At 43.0% G+C, this 25,119-nt stretch overlaps 1 long non-coding RNA gene across 22 annotated transcripts in view; it reads right to left on the minus strand.

The window, feature by feature from the left end:
• Window positions 1-21,435, minus strand: part of LOC120099839 (uncharacterized) — a 36,544-nt gene extending 15,109 nt beyond the window's left edge. For 9 of the 22 annotated variants that reach the window (XR_010060467.1, XR_010060464.1, XR_010060431.1 and 6 more), the window contains exons 1-2: window positions 15,545-21,435; window positions 542-14,907 (exon numbers count right to left, since the gene is read on the minus strand). This is a non-coding gene — a long non-coding RNA (uncharacterized LOC120099839). The remainder of the gene's footprint in view (window positions 1-541; window positions 14,908-15,544) is intronic. The other 13 variants (XR_005499167.2, XR_005499166.2, XR_010060427.1 and 10 more) reach the window with 11 other exon arrangements.
• Window positions 21,436-25,119: the final 3,684 nt, after the last annotated feature.

Here is a 25,119-nt window from a genome sequence, read left to right on the forward strand (position 1 = left end):
GGATTTAGCTCAGTGGTAGAGCGCTTATCTAGGAAACGCAAGGCCCTGGGTTCGGTCCCCAGCTCCGAAAAAAAGAAACCAAAAAAAAAAAAAAAAAAGGATATTCATTTACATGGCCCAGGAAAAAAAGAATCTCTATAAAATACAGGCCTCCATCATTTTTCAAATAATTTTTGAAATAATCGAAATAAACTTTAAGACAGTTTAACGTCTGTGTAGACACCCTCTTATTCAGAACACACTGTTCCAAGTAACTCTCAATTTTCTTTTCTTTTCAGATATTATAAGCCTCTGAAGTCACTGTACATGTCACCCAAGAACATACAGTGTTGAGAAATAACGGAGCTTATTAAAGAAGCAATCTACCCAAACCGTTTTGAATATTGAAATTCTATATGAAACGCAACCCAAGTTAAATATCTCAGTGCCAAGCTATTTCTCTGGGGGGGGGGGGAGGGATCTCTGTTAAGCCCCATACATTCTAAAGCAGGGGGGTAAAGAAGAGTGTGCCCAGCTTAATGTTAGGTGGGGCAGCCTTTACCAGTCACAGGAAGAAGAGGATATGGAGAAACCAGCGCTGTGGTTGCCCCTCGGTGAATACTGTGAGGACATTGCTGGAGTTCAGACCTCTAATTCCGTGGATGTCCGGTGTTGAAGCATGTCCGTCCCCAGAATGGAGCTAAAGCATGTTGTGGGGCTTTAAGAAGTGGAGCCCGCTGAGAGGTCTTCAGGATTATTCGAAGCATGCCCTCCCTCTGCCCCTCCTTTACTTACTGGCCATGAAGTGAGGGATTCTGTTCACTGTGCTCCAAGCAACGCCTAACTGACTGTGACCTCAAGAACCAAGCAAAACAAACGTTCCAAAGAGGATCATTTCGGACATCTGCTCCCGCTACAGAAAGCTAACGTCCCCAAACCCATTCAGTGGTGTTCCTGGGGACATCCAAACGCTGGCTAACTTCAATCACACCCAGCCAGGAAACAGGCAGAGGGGATGCTGAAATGAGAGAAAGCCTTATGGTTTGTGTAGCCTCAAAAGGTGTTGAAGCAGCAGCCAGCAGCCCTGTGCTCCTACCCCTGCCCCCTCCCCCTGAGCCCTTGCCTCCACCCTCACAGCTGTCAGACAGACAGCTCCCCCTGTGTGACAAACAGAAAATTAGAGGGAACAGAGCTTCTGACTCTTTGAGAATTCCCCCCCCCCCTGAGGAATAACAGGAGCAGTGAAAGCTCAAGAGGTACATAGTGAAAGTCTGTTGGCTTTTCACCTTTGTCCCACATTCCTAATGTCCATGTGTCCTGAGGACACACACACACACACACACACACACACACACACACACACACAGTCTTTCCTTCCTCTTCCTCTTAGCACTGCCCTGTTCCATTTTGACTCTTCTGTCCAAAGTGACTGCTCTGTCCCCTTGCTCCTTGTCTTGGGGCTTTTCCATTGTTCCTTGCCGGGCAGAACTCATGGTTCCACTGTCTCAGTTGATCACCTGAACTTTCTCTTGAAAGCCTGGATTGTTCTGAGACTCTGTTGTTGTTGGCTCTTTGCATCTACCTTTCTGGATTCCTTACTTTCCTTGGCCCTGGGTAGCATGCAAGTCTTGGTGCTTGGCTTATGTACATTGATATTAGCAATGATAATTTGGGGCCTAATTCTGTTGTAAATATTGCCCTCGGGCTTTTGATTTTTGCCTCCTATTTCTCTGTATAAATGAGGATCTGGAGAAATTAAAGAGTTGTATCTCAGGCTAGAGAAAAAGCTCAGTGATAGTGTATTGCTGTCCCCAATTAGGTGGCAGTAGTCCTTGCTACCCATGCCAACATTCTGGGTTCTCTCTCTCTCTCTCTCTCTCTCTCTCTCTCTCTCTCTCTCTCTCTCTCTCTCTTTCTCACACACACACACACACACACACACACACACACACACACACGGCCTTATATTTAATATGCCTTAAATAGCTCAATGGCTGAGCCACTTCCAAACCTCCGTGTGGCTAATACACACCCATCTGATATTCCTGAGTAATTACCAAAATCTATATCCCATCTTCATTGCCCTAGACCCAGTTGGAAGACTCCCTGAGGCTGCTCTTCCCCAGCTCTTATGCGTTGGCTGTCTCTCTGTCCTGCACCTCTCAGGTGTGATGCTCCCTTTCCATCCCTGGCATGACAGCTATCTTCTACCTGCTCCTTCCTCAGCCCCTTGCCCAGGGAGTCCTAAAATCCCGCCTCTGTCTCCCTGCCAAGCCATTGGCCGCCAGCAATTTTATTTACCAATCAAAACCAACTGGGGGCAGGGTCCCTCAGTGTCTGACAGGGGATGTGTGGATTCTTGTGCAATCTGGGGGACCAGATGAACACAATATAAGCAGCATTAGACCAAATTCACAAGAGTAATGAGCACGTACAGTTATTCCAGAGGACCTAGTCTTGATTCACAGCACCCACATGACAGCTCACAACTGTCTATAATTCCAGTTCCAGGGCATCTGATGGCCTCTTCCACCTTCTATAGGCACTAGACACATGTGTGGTACATAGCCTTACATATATGGAAGAGAAAATCCATACAGGTAAAATGAAAACAATACCCTTCTATGTGGAGAATAGCTGTCTCTTGTGCAGGGTCTTCTATACTCACTGGAACAGTCCTTGGTTGATAACCAGGTAGGTTGGATCAGAGCTTTGTCATCACAGTCAATACACAGTACACAAGTGTGGGCGAATCTGTACCCCTGCACGAGTGTGAGTTTATCTGTCAGAGTGACGCTATGTTCAAAGGAATGTGCATGTTCAAAATGCCTCCCTCGGGTTCTTACTTTTTCCCTAGTGTCATACAGGAGATGACTGCCATAAAAATACTGCTGGCAAACAAACCCTCCTGACCTGTCCCCTACTCCTGTCACTGCATGAGGCTTCCCCTCTACTTGCTCTCCCAGACTTGCCCACCTGGAGTGAAGTCAGCTTAAAACTCAGCAATTCTCCCTTTGGAGATTTCAGCCCAGACATGGCTGTCTTAGTTAGGGTTTTACTACCGTGAACAGACACCATGACCAAGGCAACTCTTATAAGGACAATGTTTCATTGGGGCTGATTTACAGGTTCAGAGATTCCGTCCATCATCATCAAGGTGGGAACATGACAGTGTCCAGGCAGGGATGGTACAGGAGGAGCTGAGAGTTCTACACCTTCATCTGACAGCCTCTAGGAGAAGACTTGCTTCCAGGCAGTGGAGAAGGGTCTTAAAGCCCACACCCACAGTGACGAATTCCTCCAAGAAGACCACACCTACTCCAACAAGACCACACCTCCTAATAGTGCCACTCCCTGGGCCAAACATATTCAAACCATCACAATGACCTCTTTGGAGCTCTGGAAAAAGAAAGGACAAGAATTGACAGAGTGTGCATGTATGCAGGGTGTGTGTGTCTGTGTGTGTGTGTGTGTGTGTGTCTGTGTGAGAGAGATGTGGGAGGGTATGACGTGTGTGTTGGTAAGTGTGGAGTGTAGTGTGTGTGACTGTGCATGTTTGTGTGTGTGTACATGTGCATGTGTGAGAGAGAGAGAAAGAGAGAGAGAGAGAGAGAGAGAGAGAGAGAGAGAGAGAGAGCATAAGACAAAGGTCAACCCCCAGTGTCTTTATTCCCCTGGGTTTTTTGAGGCAGTGTCTCTTACTAGGACCTGGAGGTTACCAACTAGGTTAGGTCCAATGAGTCTCCTGGATCTTTGTATCTGTGCTTACCCAGTCTGAGATCACAAACATGCCCTCCCTCCCCTCACACTTGATTTTTAACTTTACTTGAGTTCTGGTTGTTGAACTCAGGTCCTTTTATTTACATGGCAAACACTTTCCTGACTGAACTCTGAACTCATTTGGTCTATTCATTTTCTTTTATCACAACAAAAGCTAGCTTCTTACAGAGAAGAGACTTATTTGGCCCACAGTTTTGGAGGTTCATGGGCACAGTGCCTATGTTGGCTCAGCTCTAGTAAAAATCCCATCGCAGCTTCTCAAGTGTCCAGCCCTGTAAGTCAGCCTGACTCTCCCCTTTGGCACACACTGCCCAACCCTCTAGATCTAGGTTGGGTCCCACATCAAATGTCTTGGCCTATCCGGCAACCCGTACCTGTACTTCAACCAGCACTTAGACACCTATCAGGACCTGTTCTGTCTGCTCCCCAAGCCAAATTGAAGCTTTACACCCAGCCAGATCCACCACCACACTCCTGGCTTGGACCATGTTACACATCCTGCTCTGTACACCTGGCTTCATCCTACCTAAACTATTTCCAACTTCTTGACCAAATCTGCCCTTACACCCTCTATTCTGCTCTAACCTGCTCTGTTTGTATCAAACATAGAACTAACAAAAGAGGTCCACACACTCAAATCTCACTGCAAAAGTACAAACAATATGAAAGATCAGGCCATGATGTCATCTCCAAAACCTACCAGTCCTGTAAAATGTTTGTCAAATGAGAAATACCTGGACAATCCCAAGTAAATGGACACAGAGTTCAAAAGAACAATCATAAATTTCATCAAAGAATTCAAAAAGTTTAGAAAGGACAAAAACAAGAAGAAGAAAGAAGGAGGAGGGGGAGAAGAAGAAGAAGAAGAAGAAGAAGAAGAAGAAGAAGAAGAAGAAGAAGAAGAAGAAGAAGAAGAAGAAGAAGAAGAAGAAGGAAAAGAAGAAGAAGAAGAAAGAAGAGGAGGAGGAGGAGCAGCAACAACAACAACAAAGAAAGAAAAAATGAAGTGAGAAGAGAAAAAAATCTCAATGAAATTAAGAAAAGGAATTGAGGAGGATAAATGCATGAATGATACCAAAGGAAACAGAAGCATAATGCTGATGTAAATGATGAAGGCAATTCTGGACTTGGGAAGAGAATTCAATAAAGAAATAGAAACATTGAAAAGGACTCAAGCATGGAGCTGGAAAGATGGCTCAGCGGTTAAGAGCACTGACTGCTCTTCCAAAGGTCCTGAGTTCAAGTCCCAGCAACCACATGGTAGCTCACAACCATCTGTAATGAGATCTGATGCTCTCTTCTGGTGCGTCTGAAGGCAGCTGCAGTGTACTCATATAAATAAAAATAAATAAATCTTTTTTAAAAAAAGAAAAGGATTCAAGCTGAAATGAGGATGGAACTGAAAAGCTGGATAGCCCAGTTAGAAAACTCAAAGGAAAGTATCATGAGAAGAACGGAGCAAGCAGACAATGTTATACCAGGACTCAAAGATAGAATAGATCTAAATCAAATAAGCAAGTAATAGAAAAGAAAATTTAAGCACAAGAAAACAACATATTGGAAATGTAGGACACCATGAAAAGGCCAAAGATTAGAATTATACCCATAGATGAGAGAGAATTCCAACTCAATTGCATAAAACAGACCTTCAACAAGATCATTGAAGAAAACTTTCCGAAGTAAGAAAAGACATACTCACACGGGTATAAGAAGTGGAAACTATGGGGGGAGGATGGAAAGGGGAACACCCATACAGAAGAGGAGGGGGAGGGTTAGGGGGATGTTGGCCCGGAAACCGGGAAAGGGAATAACAATCGAAATGTAAATAAGAAATACTCAAGTTAATAAAGATGGAGAAGAAAAAAAAAGAAGTGGAAACTATGAAAGCCATAAGATCAATGCATTACAAGTCCTAAAAGACCATGATGGCTAACCTAGGCTAATATACCCAGCAAAAGTACCTACCATAGTTGAAAGAAAAGAAAATTTTTCTATGATACAAGCAGCTTTTAAATTTTTATATCCATCAAACCAAACCTAAGAAAACACAGCCAAGAGACATTGGAAAAGAATACAAAGACAATGTAAACACCAAGGTCCACTGAGAACACAGACAGCAGTGCCCAAAATCAAGAACATGATGACCTCAATTAACAAACACATTTCAGTAATAACTTGAGATCTTAGTGACCTCAATTCTTCAATCAGGGAACATAGGCAAACTGAATTGGTCAAGAAACAAAGCAGAATATTATCCTAATAGCTGAAAACACAGACTTCAAACTGAAACAAATCAGAAGAGATAAGGAGGGATATTTTATTCTAATCAAGGGAACAGTTAACCAAGAAGACATTACGATTATAAACATATATACACCAAACTCTGGTACACTCAATTTCATTAAAAATGTACTACTGGATTTAAAGACACAGATTAATATCAATCCACTAGCAGGTGATTTCAATACACTTTACTAAGTAAACAGATCAAGTGGACAAAAACTACTTTAGTTGACATCAGACACCAATGGACCTGACAACAAAGAACACACATTCTACTTAGCAGCACATGGAAATCTCTCTAAAACAGGTCACTTCTGAGATTCAAGATAAATCTTTACAAATTCAAAAAGATTAAAGTAACTCAATGTATCCTGTTGGAATACGATACAATAAGCTTAAAATTGACAGAAAAAAAAAAGTTTCTGCACCACAATGCCAAGAGTCACAAGGGTAAAGTAGGAGCCTATAAAACCAGAGATCTGCAGCCGTACACCAGAGCGGGGATTGACACCCAGAATCTACGGGGCCTCCTCTGAATTAAATACCATCACCACAAAAATTAGCAAGCAAATCATCCAATCAATAAATGGACAAATGAGTGAGACCATTCTCAAAAGCAGAAATACAAATGGCCAATAAACATTGGAAATCTGATCAATGTCCTGAACTAGGAGGGAAATATAAACTGAAATCACATTAATAGACCATCCCACCCCATCAGAGTAGCCACCATCAAGAAAATGAATGAACAGAAATGTCGGCAGGGATGTGGAGAAAGAGAAAGGGGTGCCACACAGATTCTCACATGAGCCTCTTTATGGTGGCTCTATACTCGGTACTGAGGGAGAGTCTCAGGAGAGCGGCACAAGGATTGTGTTTTGTACTGTGGTTGAGATTATAAATTGGTGCAACCCTTGACAATAGCAACTGATTGCCTTTTACTTGTTTATGGTGTTGGGGATCTAATCCTTGCAAATTCCAGGAATGGCTGTACTATGGAGCACTCTCCAGCTTTGACTGTCTCTTCCGGTGAAAAAATGGTGAAATGTGGGCCAGCAAGACACTCAGCACAAGTCTGATTGTCAACCAAGTCTGAGTTCAGGCTCTGGAACCCAGGGTAGAAAGGGAAAGCCATCCTCTGACCTCCACACATGTGGGCCCACATTCACACACACACACACACACACACACACACACACACACACACGCACACATGCACACACACACCATGCACATATACACACACTTATCATACATGTAAGCAAAAAAGAAACTGTATTATGTCTTAAAAGTGGCCAGACTTGGAATGGTGCCACAACTCATGATTCCAGTATCTATAAGATTGAGGGTGGAGGTTAGGGTCAGTCTGAGCTACACGCAAATCAGAGAGAGAGAGAGAGAGAGAGAGAGAGAGAGAGAGAGAGAGAGAGATCAGCAACAAATATAAGGATATTCATTTACGGGGCTGGGGATTTAGCTCAGTGGTAGAGCGCTTATCTAGGAAACGCAAGGCCCTGGGTTCGGTCCCCAGCTCCGAAAAAAAGAAACCAAAAAAAAAAAAAAAAAAGGATATTCATTTACATGGCCCAGGAAAAAAAGAATCTCTATAAAATACAGGCCTCCATCATTTTTCAAATAATTTTTGAAATAATCGAAATAAACTTTAAGACAGTTTAACGTCTGTGTAGACACCCTCTTATTCAGAACACACTGTTCCAAGTAACTCTCAATTTTCTTTTCTTTTCAGATATTATAAGCCTCTGAAGTCACTGTACATGTCACCCAAGAACATACAGTGTTGAGAAATAACGGAGCTTATTAAAGAAGCAATCTACCCAAACCGTTTTGAATATTGAAATTCTATATGAAACGCAACCCAAGTTAAATATCTCAGTGCCAAGCTATTTCTCTGGGGGGGGGGGGAGGGATCTCTGTTAAGCCCCATACATTCTAAAGCAGGGGGGTAAAGAAGAGTGTGCCCAGCTTAATGTTAGGTGGGGCAGCCTTTACCAGTCACAGGAAGAAGAGGATATGGAGAAACCAGCGCTGTGGTTGCCCCTCGGTGAATACTGTGAGGACATTGCTGGAGTTCAGACCTCTAATTCCGTGGATGTCCGGTGTTGAAGCATGTCCGTCCCCAGAATGGAGCTAAAGCATGTTGTGGGGCTTTAAGAAGTGGAGCCCGCTGAGAGGTCTTCAGGATTATTCGAAGCATGCCCTCCCTCTGCCCCTCCTTTACTTACTGGCCATGAAGTGAGGGATTCTGTTCACTGTGCTCCAAGCAACGCCTAACTGACTGTGACCTCAAGAACCAAGCAAAACAAACGTTCCAAAGAGGATCATTTCGGACATCTGCTCCCGCTACAGAAAGCTAACGTCCCCAAACCCATTCAGTGGTGTTCCTGGGGACATCCAAACGCTGGCTAACTTCAATCACACCCAGCCAGGAAACAGGCAGAGGGGATGCTGAAATGAGAGAAAGCCTTATGGTTTGTGTAGCCTCAAAAGGTGTTGAAGCAGCAGCCAGCAGCCCTGTGCTCCTACCCCTGCCCCCTCCCCCTGAGCCCTTGCCTCCACCCTCACAGCTGTCAGACAGACAGCTCCCCCTGTGTGACAAACAGAAAATTAGAGGGAACAGAGCTTCTGACTCTTTGAGAATTCCCCCCCCCCCTGAGGAATAACAGGAGCAGTGAAAGCTCAAGAGGTACATAGTGAAAGTCTGTTGGCTTTTCACCTTTGTCCCACATTCCTAATGTCCATGTGTCCTGAGGACACACACACACACACACACACACACACACACACACACACACACACACAGTCTTTCCTTCCTCTTCCTCTTAGCACTGCCCTGTTCCATTTTGACTCTTCTGTCCAAAGTGACTGCTCTGTCCCCTTGCTCCTTGTCTTGGGGCTTTTCCATTGTTCCTTGCCGGGCAGAACTCATGGTTCCACTGTCTCAGTTGATCACCTGAACTTTCTCTTGAAAGCCTGGATTGTTCTGAGACTCTGTTGTTGTTGGCTCTTTGCATCTACCTTTCTGGATTCCTTACTTTCCTTGGCCCTGGGTAGCATGCAAGTCTTGGTGCTTGGCTTATGTACATTGATATTAGCAATGATAATTTGGGGCCTAATTCTGTTGTAAATATTGCCCTCGGGCTTTTGATTTTTGCCTCCTATTTCTCTGTATAAATGAGGATCTGGAGAAATTAAAGAGTTGTATCTCAGGCTAGAGAAAAAGCTCAGTGATAGTGTATTGCTGTCCCCAATTAGGTGGCAGTAGTCCTTGCTACCCATGCCAACATTCTGGGTTCTCTCTCTCTCTCTCTCTCTCTCTCTCTCTCTCTCTCTCTCTCTCTCTCTTTCTCACACACACACACACACACACACACACACACACACACACACGGCCTTATATTTAATATGCCTTAAATAGCTCAATGGCTGAGCCACTTCCAAACCTCCGTGTGGCTAATACACACCCATCTGATATTCCTGAGTAATTACCAAAATCTATATCCCATCTTCATTGCCCTAGACCCAGTTGGAAGACTCCCTGAGGCTGCTCTTCCCCAGCTCTTATGCGTTGGCTGTCTCTCTGTCCTGCACCTCTCAGGTGTGATGCTCCCTTTCCATCCCTGGCATGACAGCTATCTTCTACCTGCTCCTTCCTCAGCCCCTTGCCCAGGGAGTCCTAAAATCCCGCCTCTGTCTCCCTGCCAAGCCATTGGCCGCCAGCAATTTTATTTACCAATCAAAACCAACTGGGGGCAGGGTCCCTCAGTGTCTGACAGGGGATGTGTGGATTCTTGTGCAATCTGGGGGACCAGATGAACACAATATAAGCAGCATTAGACCAAATTCACAAGAGTAATGAGCACGTACAGTTATTCCAGAGGACCTAGTCTTGATTCACAGCACCCACATGACAGCTCACAACTGTCTATAATTCCAGTTCCAGGGCATCTGATGGCCTCTTCCACCTTCTATAGGCACTAGACACATGTGTGGTACATAGCCTTACATATATGGAAGAGAAAATCCATACAGGTAAAATGAAAACAATACCCTTCTATGTGGAGAATAGCTGTCTCTTGTGCAGGGTCTTCTATACTCACTGGAACAGTCCTTGGTTGATAACCAGGTAGGTTGGATCAGAGCTTTGTCATCACAGTCAATACACAGTACACAAGTGTGGGCGAATCTGTACCCCTGCACGAGTGTGAGTTTATCTGTCAGAGTGACGCTATGTTCAAAGGAATGTGCATGTTCAAAATGCCTCCCTCGGGTTCTTACTTTTTCCCTAGTGTCATACAGGAGATGACTGCCATAAAAATACTGCTGGCAAACAAACCCTCCTGACCTGTCCCCTACTCCTGTCACTGCATGAGGCTTCCCCTCTACTTGCTCTCCCAGACTTGCCCACCTGGAGTGAAGTCAGCTTAAAACTCAGCAATTCTCCCTTTGGAGATTTCAGCCCAGACATGGCTGTCTTAGTTAGGGTTTTACTACCGTGAACAGACACCATGACCAAGGCAACTCTTATAAGGACAATGTTTCATTGGGGCTGATTTACAGGTTCAGAGATTCCGTCCATCATCATCAAGGTGGGAACATGACAGTGTCCAGGCAGGGATGGTACAGGAGGAGCTGAGAGTTCTACACCTTCATCTGACAGCCTCTAGGAGAAGACTTGCTTCCAGGCAGTGGAGAAGGGTCTTAAAGCCCACACCCACAGTGACGAATTCCTCCAAGAAGACCACACCTACTCCAACAAGACCACACCTCCTAATAGTGCCACTCCCTGGGCCAAACATATTCAAACCATCACAATGACCTCTTTGGAGCTCTGGAAAAAGAAAGGACAAGAATTGACAGAGTGTGCATGTATGCAGGGTGTGTGTGTCTGTGTGTGTGTGTGTGTGTGTGTCTGTGTGAGAGAGATGTGGGAGGGTATGACGTGTGTGTTGGTAAGTGTGGAGTGTAGTGTGTGTGACTGTGCATGTTTGTGTGTGTGTACATGTGCATGTGTGAGAGAGAGAGAAAGAGAGAGAGAGAGAGAGAGAGAGAGAGAGAGAGAGAGCATAAGACAAAGGTCAACCCCCAGTGTCTTTATTCCCCTGGGTTTTTTGAGGCAGTGTCTCTTACTAGGACCTGGAGGTTACCAACTAGGTTAGGTCCAATGAGTCTCCTGGATCTTTGTATCTGTGCTTACCCAGTCTGAGATCACAAACATGCCCTCCCTCCCCTCACACTTGATTTTTAACTTTACTTGAGTTCTGGTTGTTGAACTCAGGTCCTTTTATTTACATGGCAAACACTTTCCTGACTGAACTCTGAACTCATTTGGTCTATTCATTTTCTTTTATCACAACAAAAGCTAGCTTCTTACAGAGAAGAGACTTATTTGGCCCACAGTTTTGGAGGTTCATGGGCACAGTGCCTATGTTGGCTCAGCTCTAGTAAAAATCCCATCGCAGCTTCTCAAGTGTCCAGCCCTGTAAGTCAGCCTGACTCTCCCCTTTGGCACACACTGCCCAACCCTCTAGATCTAGGTTGGGTCCCACATCAAATGTCTTGGCCTATCCGGCAACCCGTACCTGTACTTCAACCAGCACTTAGACACCTATCAGGACCTGTTCTGTCTGCTCCCCAAGCCAAATTGAAGCTTTACACCCAGCCAGATCCACCACCACACTCCTGGCTTGGACCATGTTACACATCCTGCTCTGTACACCTGGCTTCATCCTACCTAAACTATTTCCAACTTCTTGACCAAATCTGCCCTTACACCCTCTATTCTGCTCTAACCTGCTCTGTTTGTATCAAACATAGAACTAACAAAAGAGGTCCACACACTCAAATCTCACTGCAAAAGTACAAACAATATGAAAGATCAGGCCATGATGTCATCTCCAAAACCTACCAGTCCTGTAAAATGTTTGTCAAATGAGAAATACCTGGACAATCCCAAGTAAATGGACACAGAGTTCAAAAGAACAATCATAAATTTCATCAAAGAATTCAAAAAGTTTAGAAAGGACAAAAACAAGAAGAAGAAAGAAGGAGGAGGGGGAGAAGAAGAAGAAGAAGAAGAAGAAGAAGAAGAAGAAGAAGAAGAAGAAGAAGAAGAAGAAGAAGAAGGAAAAGAAGAAGAAGAAGAAAGAAGAGGAGGAGGAGGAGCAGCAACAACAACAACAAAGAAAGAAAAAATGAAGTGAGAAGAGAAAAAAATCTCAATGAAATTAAGAAAAGGAATTGAGGAGGATAAATGCATGAATGATACCAAAGGAAACAGAAGCATAATGCTGATGTAAATGATGAAGGCAATTCTGGACTTGGGAAGAGAATTCAATAAAGAAATAGAAACATTGAAAAGGACTCAAGCATGGAGCTGGAAAGATGGCTCAGCGGTTAAGAGCACTGACTGCTCTTCCAAAGGTCCTGAGTTCAAGTCCCAGCAACCACATGGTAGCTCACAACCATCTGTAATGAGATCTGATGCTCTCTTCTGGTGCGTCTGAAGACAGCTGCAGTGTACTCATATAAATAAAAATAAATAAATCTTTTTTAAAAAAAGAAAAGGATTCAAGCTGAAATGAGGATGGAACTGAAAAGCTGGATAGCCCAGTTAGAAAACTCAAAGGAAAGTATCATGAGAAGAACGGAGCAAGCAGACAATGTTATACCAGGACTCAAAGATAGAATAGATCTAAATCAAATAAGCAAGTAATAGAAAAGAAAATTTAAGCACAAGAAAACAACATATTGGAAATGTAGGACACCATGAAAAGGCCAAAGATTAGAATTATACCCATAGATGAGAGAGAATTCCAACTCAATTGCATAAAACAGACCTTCAACAAGATCATTGAAGAAAACTTTCCGAAGTAAGAAAAGACATACTCACACGGGTATAAGAAGTGGAAACTATGGGGGGAGGATGGAAAGGGGAACACCCATACAGAAGAGGAGGGGGAGGGTTAGGGGGATGTTGGCCCGGAAACCGGGAAAGGGAATAACAATCGAAATGTAAATAAGAAATACTCAAGTTAATAAAGATGGAGAAGAAAAAAAAAGAAGTGGAAACTATGAAAGCCATAAGATCAATGCATTACAAGTCCTAAAAGACCATGATGGCTAACCTAGGCTAATATACCCAGCAAAAGTACCTACCATAGTTGAAAGAAAAGAAAATTTTTCTATGATACAAGCAGCTTTTAAATTTTTATATCCATCAAACCAAACCTAAGAAAACACAGCCAAGAGACATTGGAAAAGAATACAAAGACAATGTAAACACCAAGGTCCACTGAGAACACAGACAGCAGTGCCCAAAATCAAGAACATGATGACCTCAATTAACAAACACATTTCAGTAATAACTTGAGATCTTAGTGACCTCAATTCTTCAATCAGGGAACATAGGCAAACTGAATTGGTCAAGAAACAAAGCAGAATATTATCCTAATAGCTGAAAACACAGACTTCAAACTGAAACAAATCAGAAGAGATAAGGAGGGATATTTTATTCTAATCAAGGGAACAGTTAACCAAGAAGACATTACGATTATAAACATATATACACCAAACTCTGGTACACTCAATTTCATTAAAAATGTACTACTGGATTTAAAGACACAGATTAATATCAATCCACTAGCAGGTGATTTCAATACACTTTACTAAGTAAACAGATCAAGTGGACAAAAACTACTTTAGTTGACATCAGACACCAATGGACCTGACAACAAAGAACACACATTCTACTTAGCAGCACATGGAAATCTCTCTAAAACAGGTCACTTCTGAGATTCAAGATAAATCTTTACAAATTCAAAAAGATTAAAGTAACTCAATGTATCCTGTTGGAATACGATACAATAAGCTTAAAATTGACAGAAAAAAAAAAGTTTCTGCACCACAATGCCAAGAGTCACAAGGGTAAAGTAGGAGCCTATAAAACCAGAGATCTGCAGCCGTACACCAGAGCGGGGATTGACACCCAGAATCTACGGGGCCTCCTCTGAATTAAATACCATCACCACAAAAATTAGCAAGCAAATCATCCAATCAATAAATGGACAAATGAGTGAGACCATTCTCAAAAGCAGAAATACAAATGGCCAATAAACATTGGAAATCTGATCAATGTCCTGAACTAGGAGGGAAATATAAACTGAAATCACATTAATAGACCATCCCACCCCATCAGAGTAGCCACCATCAAGAAAATGAATGAACAGAAATGTCGGCAGGGATGTGGAGAAAGAGAAAGGGGTGCCACACAGATTCTCACATGAGCCTCTTTATGGTGGCTCTATACTCGGTACTGAGGGAGAGTCTCAGGAGAGCGGCACAAGGATTGTGTTTTGTACTGTGGTTGAGATTATAAATTGGTGCAACCCTTGACAATAGCAACTGATTGCCTTTTACTTGTTTATGGTGTTGGGGATCTAATCCTTGCAAATTCCAGGAATGGCTGTACTATGGAGCACTCTCCAGCTTTGACTGTCTCTTCCGGTGAAAAAATGGTGAAATGTGGGCCAGCAAGACACTCAGCACAAGTCTGATTGTCAACCAAGTCTGAGTTCAGGCTCTGGAACCCAGGGTAGAAAGGGAAAGCCATCCTCTGACCTCCACACATGTGGGCCCACATTCACACACACACACACACACACACACACACACACACACACACGCACACATGCACACACACACCATGCACATATACACACACTTATCATACATGTAAGCAAAAAAGAAACTGTATTATGTCTTAAAAGTGGCCAGACTTGGAATGGTGCCACAACTCATGATTCCAGTATCTATAAGATTGAGGGTGGAGGTTAGGGTCAGTCTGAGCTACACGCAAATCAGAGAGAGAGAGAGAGAGAGAGAGAGAGAGAGAGAGAGAGAGATCAGCAACAAATATAAGGATATTCATTTACGGGGCTGGGGATTTAGCTCAGTGGTAGAGCGCTTATCTAGGAAACGCAAGGCCCTGGGTTCGGTCCCCAGCTCCGAAAAAAAGAAACCAAAAAAAAAAAAAAAAAAGGATATTCATTTACATGGCCCAGGAAAAAAAGAATCTCTATAAAATACAGGCCTCCATCATTTTTCAAATAATTTTTGAAATAATCGAAATAAACTTTAAGACAGTTTAACGTCTGTGTAGACACCCTCTTATTCAGAACACACTGTTCCAAGTAACTCTCAATTTTCTTTTCTTTTCAGATATTATAAGCCTCTGAAGTCACTGTACATGTCACCCAAGAACATACAGTGTTGAGAAATAACGGAGCTTATTAAAGAAGCAATCTACCCAAACCGTTTTGAATATTGAAATTCTATATGAAACGCAACCCAAGTTAAATATCTCAGTGCCAAGCTATTTCTCTGGGGGGGGGGGGGGAGGGATCTCTGTTAAGCCCCATACATTCTAAAGCAGGGGGGTAAAGAAGAGTGTGCCCAGCTTAATGTTAGGTGGGGCAGCCTTTACCAGTCACAGGAAGAAGAGGATATGGAGAAACCAGCGCTGTGGTTGCCCCTCGGTGAATACTGTGAGGACATTGCTGGAGTTCAGACCTCTAATTCCGTGGATGTCCGGTGTTGAAGCATGTCCGTCCCCAGAATGGAGCTAAAGCATGTTGTGGGGCTTTAAGAAGTGGAGCCCGCTGAGAGGTCTTCAGGATTATTCGAAGCATGCCCTCCCTCTGCCCCTCCTTTACTTACTGGCCATGAAGTGAGGGATTCTGTTCACTGTGCTCCAAGCAACGCCTAACTGACTGTGACCTCAAGAACCAAGCAAAACAAACGTTCCAAAGAGGATCATTTCGGACATCTGCTCCCGCTACAGAAAGCTAACGTCCCCAAACCCATTCAGTGGTGTTCCTGGGGACATCCAAACGCTGGCTAACTTCAATCACACCCAGCCAGGAAACAGGCAGAGGGGATGCTGAAATGAGAGAAAGCCTTATGGTTTGTGTAGCCTCAAAAGGTGTTGAAGCAGCAGCCAGCAGCCCTGTGCTCCTACCCCTGCCCCCTCCCCCTGAGCCCTTGCCTCCACCCTCACAGCTGTCAGACAGACAGCTCCCCCTGTGTGACAAACAGAAAATTAGAGGGAACAGAGCTTCTGACTCTTTGAGAATTCCCCCCCCCCCTGAGGAATAACAGGAGCAGTGAAAGCTCAAGAGGTACATAGTGAAAGTCTGTTGGCTTTTCACCTTTGTCCCACATTCCTAATGTCCATGTGTCCTGAGGACACACACACACACACACACACACACACACACACACACACACACACAGTCTTTCCTTCCTCTTCCTCTTAGCACTGCCCTGTTCCATTTTGACTCTTCTGTCCAAAGTGACTGCTCTGTCCCCTTGCTCCTTGTCTTGGGGCTTTTCCATTGTTCCTTGCCGGGCAGAACTCATGGTTCCACTGTCTCAGTTGATCACCTGAACTTTCTCTTGAAAGCCTGGATTGTTCTGAGACTCTGTTGTTGTTGGCTCTTTGCATCTACCTTTCTGGATTCCTTACTTTCCTTGGCCCTGGGTAGCATGCAAGTCTTGGTGCTTGGCTTATGTACATTGATATTAGCAATGATAATTTGGGGCCTAATTCTGTTGTAAATATTGCCCTCGGGCTTTTGATTTTTGCCTCCTATTTCTCTGTATAAATGAGGATCTGGAGAAATTAAAGAGTTGTATCTCAGGCTAGAGAAAAAGCTCAGTGATAGTGTATTGCTGTCCCCAATTAGGTGGCAGTAGTCCTTGCTACCCATGCCAACATTCTGGGTTCTCTCTCTCTCTCTCTCTCTCTCTCTCTCTCTCTCTCTCTCTCTCTCTTTCTCACACACACACACACACACACACACACACACACACACACACACGGCCTTATATTTAATATGCCTTAAATAGCTCAATGGCTGAGCCACTTCCAAACCTCCGTGTGGCTAATACACACCCATCTGATATTCCTGAGTAATTACCAAAATCTATATCCCATCTTCATTGCCCTAGACCCAGTTGGAAGACTCCCTGAGGCTGCTCTTCCCCAGCTCTTATGCGTTGGCTGTCTCTCTGTCCTGCACCTCTCAGGTGTGATGCTCCCTTTCCATCCCTGGCATGACAGCTATCTTCTACCTGCTCCTTCCTCAGCCCCTTGCCCAGGGAGTCCTAAAATCCCGCCTCTGTCTCCCTGCCAAGCCATTGGCCGCCAGCAATTTTATTTACCAATCAAAACCAACTGGGGGCAGGGTCCCTCAGTGTCTGACAGGGGATGTGTGGATTCTTGTGCAATCTGGGGGACCAGATGAACACAATATAAGCAGCATTAGACCAAATTCACAAGAGTAATGAGCACGTACAGTTATTCCAGAGGACCTAGTCTTGATTCACAGCACCCACATGACAGCTCACAACTGTCTATAATTCCAGTTCCAGGGCATCTGATGGCCTCTTCCACCTTCTATAGGCACTAGACACATGTGTGGTACATAGCCTTACATATATGGAAGAGAAAATCCATACAGGTAAAATGAAAACAATACCCTTCTATGTGGAGAATAGCTGTCTCTTGTGCAGGGTCTTCTATACTCACTGGAACAGTCCTTGGTTGATAACCAGGTAGGTTGGATCAGAGCTTTGTCATCACAGTCAATACACAGTACACAAGTGTGGGCGAATCTGTACCCCTGCACGAGTGTGAGTTTATCTGTCAGAGTGACGCTATGTTCAAAGGAATGTGCATGTTCAAAATGCCTCCCTCGGGTTCTTACTTTTTCCCTAGTGTCATACAGGAGATGACTGCCATAAAAATACTGCTGGCAAACAAACCCTCCTGACCTGTCCCCTACTCCTGTCACTGCATGAGGCTTCCCCTCTACTTGCTCTCCCAGACTTGCCCACCTGGAGTGAAGTCAGCTTAAAACTCAGCAATTCTCCCTTTGGAGATTTCAGCCCAGACATGGCTGTCTTAGTTAGGGTTTTACTACCGTGAACAGACACCATGACCAAGGCAACTCTTATAAGGACAATGTTTCATTGGGGCTGATTTACAGGTTCAGAGATTCCGTCCATCATCATCAAGGTGGGAACATGACAGTGTCCAGGCAGGGATGGTACAGGAGGAGCTGAGAGTTCTACACCTTCATCTGACAGCCTCTAGGAGAAGACTTGCTTCCAGGCAGTGGAGAAGGGTCTTAAAGCCCACACCCACAGTGACGAATTCCTCCAAGAAGACCACACCTACTCCAACAAGACCACACCTCCTAATAGTGCCACTCCCTGGGCCAAACATATTCAAACCATCACAATGACCTCTTTGGAGCTCTGGAAAAAGAAAGGACAAGAATTGACAGAGTGTGCATGTATGCAGGGTGTGTGTGTCTGTGTGTGTGTGTGTGTGTGTGTCTGTGTGAGAGAGATGTGGGAGGGTATGACGTGTGTGTTGGTAAGTGTGGAGTGTAGTGTGTGTGACTGTGCATGTTTGTGTGTGTGTACATGTGCATGTGTGAGAGAGAGAGAAAGAGAGAGAGAGAGAGAGAGAGAGAGAGAGAGAGAGAGAGAGAGCATAAGACAAAGGTCAACCCCCAGTGTCTTTATTCCCCTGGGTTTTTTGAGGCAGTGTCTCTTACTAGGACCTGGAGGTTACCAACTAGGTTAGGTCCAATGAGTCTCCTGGATCTTTGTATCTGTGCTTACCCAGTCTGAGATCACAAACATGCCCTCCCTCCCCTCACACTTGATTTTTAACTTTACTTGAGTTCTGGTTGTTGAACTCAGGTCCTTTTATTTACATGGCAAACACTTTCCTGACTGAACTCTGAACTCATTTGGTCTATTCATTTTCTTTTATCACAACAAAAGCTAGCTTCTTACAGAGAAGAGACTTATTTGGCCCACAGTTTTGGAGGTTCATGGGCACAGTGCCTATGTTGGCTCAGCTCTAGTAAAAATCCCATCGCAGCTTCTCAAGTGTCCAGCCCTGTAAGTCAGCCTGACTCTCCCCTTTGGCACACACTGCCCAACCCTCTAGATCTAGGTTGGGTCCCACATCAAATGTCTTGGCCTATCCGGCAACCCGTACCTGTACTTCAACCAGCACTTAGACACCTATCAGGACCTGTTCTGTCTGCTCCCCAAGCCAAATTGAAGCTTTACACCCAGCCAGATCCACCACCACACTCCTGGCTTGGACCATGTTACACATCCTGCTCTGTACACCTGGCTTCATCCTACCTAAACTATTTCCAACTTCTTGACCAAATCTGCCCTTACACCCTCTATTCTGCTCTAACCTGCTCTGTTTGTATCAAACATAGAACTAACAAAAGAGGTCCACACACTCAAATCTCACTGCAAAAGTACAAACAATATGAAAGATCAGGCCATGATGTCATCTCCAAAACCTACCAGTCCTGTAAAATGTTTGTCAAATGAGAAATACCTGGACAATCCCAAGTAAATGGACACAGAGTTCAAAAGAACAATCATAAATTTCATCAAAGAATTCAAAAAGTTTAGAAAGGACAAAAACAAGAAGAAGAAAGAAGGAGGAGGGGGAGAAGAAGAAGAAGAAGAAGAAGAAGAAGAAGAAGAAGAAGAAGAAGAAGAAGAAGAAGAAGAAGGAAAAGAAGAAGAAGAAGAAAGAAGAGGAGGAGGAGGAGCAGCAACAACAACAACAAAGAAAGAAAAAATGAAGTGAGAAGAGAAAAAAATCTCAATGAAATTAAGAAAAGGAATTGAGGAGGATAAATGCATGAATGATACCAAAGGAAACAGAAGCATAATGCTGATGTAAATGATGAAGGCAATTCTGGACTTGGGAAGAGAATTCAATAAAGAAATAGAAACATTGAAAAGGACTCAAGCATGGAGCTGGAAAGATGGCTCAGCGGTTAAGAGCACTGACTGCTCTTCCAAAGGTCCTGAGTTCAAGTCCCAGCAACCACATGGTAGCTCACAACCATCTGTAATGAGATCTGATGCTCTCTTCTGGTGCGTCTGAAGACAGCTGCAGTGTACTCATATAAATAAAAATAAATAAATCTTTTTTAAAAAAAGAAAAGGATTCAAGCTGAAATGAGGATGGAACTGAAAAGCTGGATAGCCCAGTTAGAAAACTCAAAGGAAAGTATCATGAGAAGAACGGAGCAAGCAGACAATGTTATACCAGGACTCAAAGATAGAATAGATCTAAATCAAATAAGCAAGTAATAGAAAAGAAAATTTAAGCACAAGAAAACAACATATTGGAAATGTAGGACACCATGAAAAGGCCAAAGATTAGAATTATACCCATAGATGAGAGAGAATTCCAACTCAATTGCATAAAACAGACCTTCAACAAGATCATTGAAGAAAACTTTCCGAAGTAAGAAAAGACATACTCACACGGGTATAAGAAGTGGAAACTATGGGGGGAGGATGGAAAGGGGAACACCCATACAGAAGAGGAGGGGGAGGGTTAGGGGGATGTTGGCCCGGAAACCGGGAAAGGGAATAACAATCGAAATGTAAATAAGAAATACTCAAGTTAATAAAGATGGAGAAGAAAAAAAAAGAAGTGGAAACTATGAAAGCCATAAGATCAATGCATTACAAGTCCTAAAAGACCATGATGGCTAACCTAGGCTAATATACCCAGCAAAAGTACCTACCATAGTTGAAAGAAAAGAAAATTTTTCTATGATACAAGCAGCTTTTAAATTTTTATATCCATCAAACCAAACCTAAGAAAACACAGCCAAGAGACATTGGAAAAGAATACAAAGACAATGTAAACACCAAGGTCCACTGAGAACACAGACAGCAGTGCCCAAAATCAAGAACATGATGACCTCAATTAACAAACACATTTCAGTAATAACTTGAGATCTTAGTGACCTCAATTCTTCAATCAGGGAACATAGGCAAACTGAATTGGTCAAGAAACAAAGCAGAATATTATCCTAATAGCTGAAAACACAGACTTCAAACTGAAACAAATCAGAAGAGATAAGGAGGGATATTTTATTCTAATCAAGGGAACAGTTAACCAAGAAGACATTACGATTATAAACATATATACACCAAACTCTGGTACACTCAATTTCATTAAAAATGTACTACTGGATTTAAAGACACAGATTAATATCAATCCACTAGCAGGTGATTTCAATACACTTTACTAAGTAAACAGATCAAGTGGACAAAAACTACTTTAGTTGACATCAGACACCAATGGACCTGACAACAAAGAACACACATTCTACTTAGCAGCACATGGAAATCTCTCTAAAACAGGTCACTTCTGAGATTCAAGATAAATCTTTACAAATTCAAAAAGATTAAAGTAACTCAATGTATCCTGTTGGAATACGATACAATAAGCTTAAAATTGACAGAAAAAAAAAGTACATACACAAAATATTAAACAATTCATTACTGAATGAGTCAAAGAAGAAATCAAGAAAAAGATAGAAGCTGCCCTGAACTAAATGAAAATGAAAATATAGCACAAGAACCCCCTGGGGCACGCTAAAAGCAGTGCTACAGGAGAAATCCTTGGCTTTAATTGCCCACATTAAAACTTCAGAAAGAACACAAATAAATGAATTAATGATGGATGCAACTCAGAACTTTGGAAAAACAAAGAAACCCAGATCCACTTGAGAATAAGAGGCAATAAAAATCAGAGCAGAAATTAACATAATAGAAACCAACAGCAAGCAAAGATCGGCGAACCTAAGAGCTGGTTCTTTGAGAAAGTAAACAAGATTGACAGACCCTTGGCCTGGCTAAGCAAAAGGAAGAAAAAGTAAAACAAAATTACCAGAATCAGAAATGAATAAGGGACCGTTACAACAAACACCAAGTATACTCTGGATATTATAAGAGAATACATTTAAAAAAAAAAAAAAAACAAAAACCCTGTACTCTGTTAGGCTGGAAAACCTAAAAGGAATGGATGAATTTCTGGTCTTATACAAGCTATTAAAGTTAAACTAAGAAGAATTGAACGACCTAAACAGACGCATAGCAAATGAGACTGAAATGGTAATAAAAACCCTCCCAGTGTAATGAGAAAAAAGTCCAGGGCCAGACGGATTCAGAGCAGAATTCTGACATTCAAAGAAGACCCACAGCCAATTCTTCAACAATTCAAAGGAGCGCAGAAGACGTCTGTGAAGTCAGCATCACCCTGAGGTAGTTTAAATGAGAATGCCCCCCATAGGCTTGTACATTTGTATGCTTGGTCTCTAGTTGGGAAAGTTTAGGAGGTGTGACCTTGTTGGAGGTATGTCTCTAGGAATGGGATCTGAAGTCTCAGAAGCCCACATGTCAGATAGGCTATTCTAATCAGATGCAAGCTCTCAGCTACTGCTCCAGCGCCTGCCTGCCTGCCTGCTGCCTGCCTGCCTGCCTGCCTGCCTGCCTGCCTGCCTGCCTGCCTGCTGCCTGCTGCCTGCCTGCCTGCCTGCTGCCTGCCTGCCTGCCTGCCTGCCTGCTGCCTGCCTGCCTGCTGCCTGCTGCCTACTGCCTGCTGCCTGCTGCCTGCTGCCTGCCTGCCTGCTGCCTGCCTGCCTGCCTGCCTGCTGCCTGCCTGCCTGCTGCCTGCCTGCCTGCCTGCCGCCTTTCTCACTGCAATGATGGTCATGGTTTCACCCTCTGAAAGTGTAAGCAAGCCCCCAGTTAACCACCTCTGTTTTATAAGTTGCCGTGATCCCAGTGTCTCTTCACAGCCTTAGAAAAGTAACTAAGACATATTCTAACATCAAAGCCAGGAAAGACACACAAGGAAGAGAACCACAAGTATACATGAATTAACGACGTGTTCACCAAAATATCCACAAAGAGAATACAAACAAAAACTAGTAACAGAAAGAGGACGAGCGTGGTTGGGGATTTAGCTCAGTGGTAGAGTGCTTGCCTAGCAAGTGCAAGGCCCTGGGTTTGGTCCCCAGCTCCGGAAAAAAAAGAATAGGAAAAAAAAAAAAAAAGAGGATGAGCCTCCAGAAACTTCTTTTTTTTTTTTCCTTTTCTTTTTTTCGGAGCTGGGGACCGAACCCAGGGCCTTGTGATTGTTAGGCAAGCACTCTATCACTGAGCTAAATCCCCAACCCCCAGAAACTTCTTATATGCAGCTAGGATCGCTCTAATAGCGAAACTAGTTAAAGAGGCAACGAAGAAAGAAAACTGCAGACCAATATCCCTCATGAACACAGATTTTTAAGCGCTCAGTAAAATAGTTGAAAGCGGAATACAGACATCCATCTAAAAGATTATCTGCTGGGACCAAGTAGGATTTATCCCTGAACTGCAGGGATAATTCAACATACGAAGTCAATAAATGTAATAAGCTGCATAAGTGTACTTAAAGATAAGAAGCATATGTTTGCCTCAATGGGCGCAGAAAAAGTCTTTGACAAAACCCAGTGTCCTCATGATAAAAGTCTCAGAGAATTTAAGACTAGAGGGAACATACCTCAACACATAAAAGCTACATATACAGGTAACACACAGCCAGCATCATTCTAAATGGAGAAAACTCAAGGATATTCTACTGAAATCGGGAATATGTGGCACCCACTACTCCCACTCCTTTTCAATGTATGTTTAAAACACTAGCTGGAGCAATAAGACAAGAAGAAAAAGAAGAGTCCAAATCCCTGATTGCAGATGACATAATGTTATATATAAGAGATCTCAAGAAATCTACAGGAGAACTTCTAGAAATTGTTTTTTAAAAACTCAGCAATATGGCAGGATACAGAATCAACTTGTACAAATAGCTTTTCTTTTTTAATTATTTATTTATTTTATGCATATGAGTACACTCACTGTCTTCAGACACACCAGGAGAGGGCATCGGATCTCATTGTGAGCCATCATGTGGTTGCTGGGAATTGAACTCAGGACCTCTAGGAGAGCAATCAATGCTCTTAACTATTGAGCCACCTCTCCAGCCCACAAATAGCTTTTCTATGCTCCAACAGCAAACCTACAAAAAAGGGGGGAGGGGAGATCATGGAGAGACTCCCATTCACAATAGTCTCAAAGAAAATAAAATATTTAGGAATAAACCTAACCAAATAAGCAAGGGGCCACTAAAATGGAAACTTTAAACCTCTGAAGAGATAGTGAAAGACACTAGAAAATAGAAATTTCATGTTCATGAACTGGTAGACTTAATATTGTAAAAGCAACCATTTCACCAAAAAGCTACTTACAGATCCAGTGCAATCTCCGTCAAAATCCCCATCTCATTCTTTATAGAAATAGAAGAATTAAAATTCATATGAAACCACGAAAGTCCATGCAAAGTTAAAACAATCCTAAACAAAAAAGCAATGCTGGAGGGGCTACAATTCCAGATCATAGGACATATTGTAGAGTCACACTAATCAAAATAATATGGTACTGGTGCAAATACAGACATGAGGACCAATGGAACAAAGTCAAAGATGCAAACATGAGTGCCATTTACTATTCAACAGAAATGGCAAAGTATACACAGGAGAAAAGAAAGCACCTTCAACAAATGGCACTAGGAAAATTGGTGTCCACGTGCAAAAGAATGAAATGAAACCCACATCACCTTGCACAAACCCTAACTCCAAGTGGATCAATGACCTAAACTTTGAAATCTGAAACACTGAAACTACTAGAAGAAAGACAGGAGCTACCTACATGATGGACTCTCTGATAGGACCTCATTTGACCAAGAATTAAGGCTAACAGTTGACAAGTGGGACATCAGAAAACCAAAAGACTTGGCACAGCTAAAAACACAAGTGGATGAAAAGGAAGCCCATTGAATGGGAGAGAATCTTAACCTTTGCTCTGTGTGTGTGTGTGTGTGTGTGTGTGTGTGTGTGTGTGTGTGTGTGTGTGTGTGTGTATGTATATATGTATGTGTGTATGCATGTATATATGTATGTGTGTATGCATGTATATATGTATGTGTTTGTATATACAAAGTATACATCTAGCAGAAGATTAATATCCAGAATATATAAGAAACTCAAAACACAAAACAAAGTCAAAAAACATGTAGCTTATTCAAAAATTGGTCTGGGATCTGCA

This window comes from Rattus norvegicus, chromosome 1 (assembly GCF_036323735.1).
Source record: "Rattus norvegicus strain BN/NHsdMcwi chromosome 1, GRCr8, whole genome shotgun sequence".
NCBI lineage: Eukaryota > Metazoa > Chordata > Mammalia > Rodentia > Muridae > Rattus > Rattus norvegicus.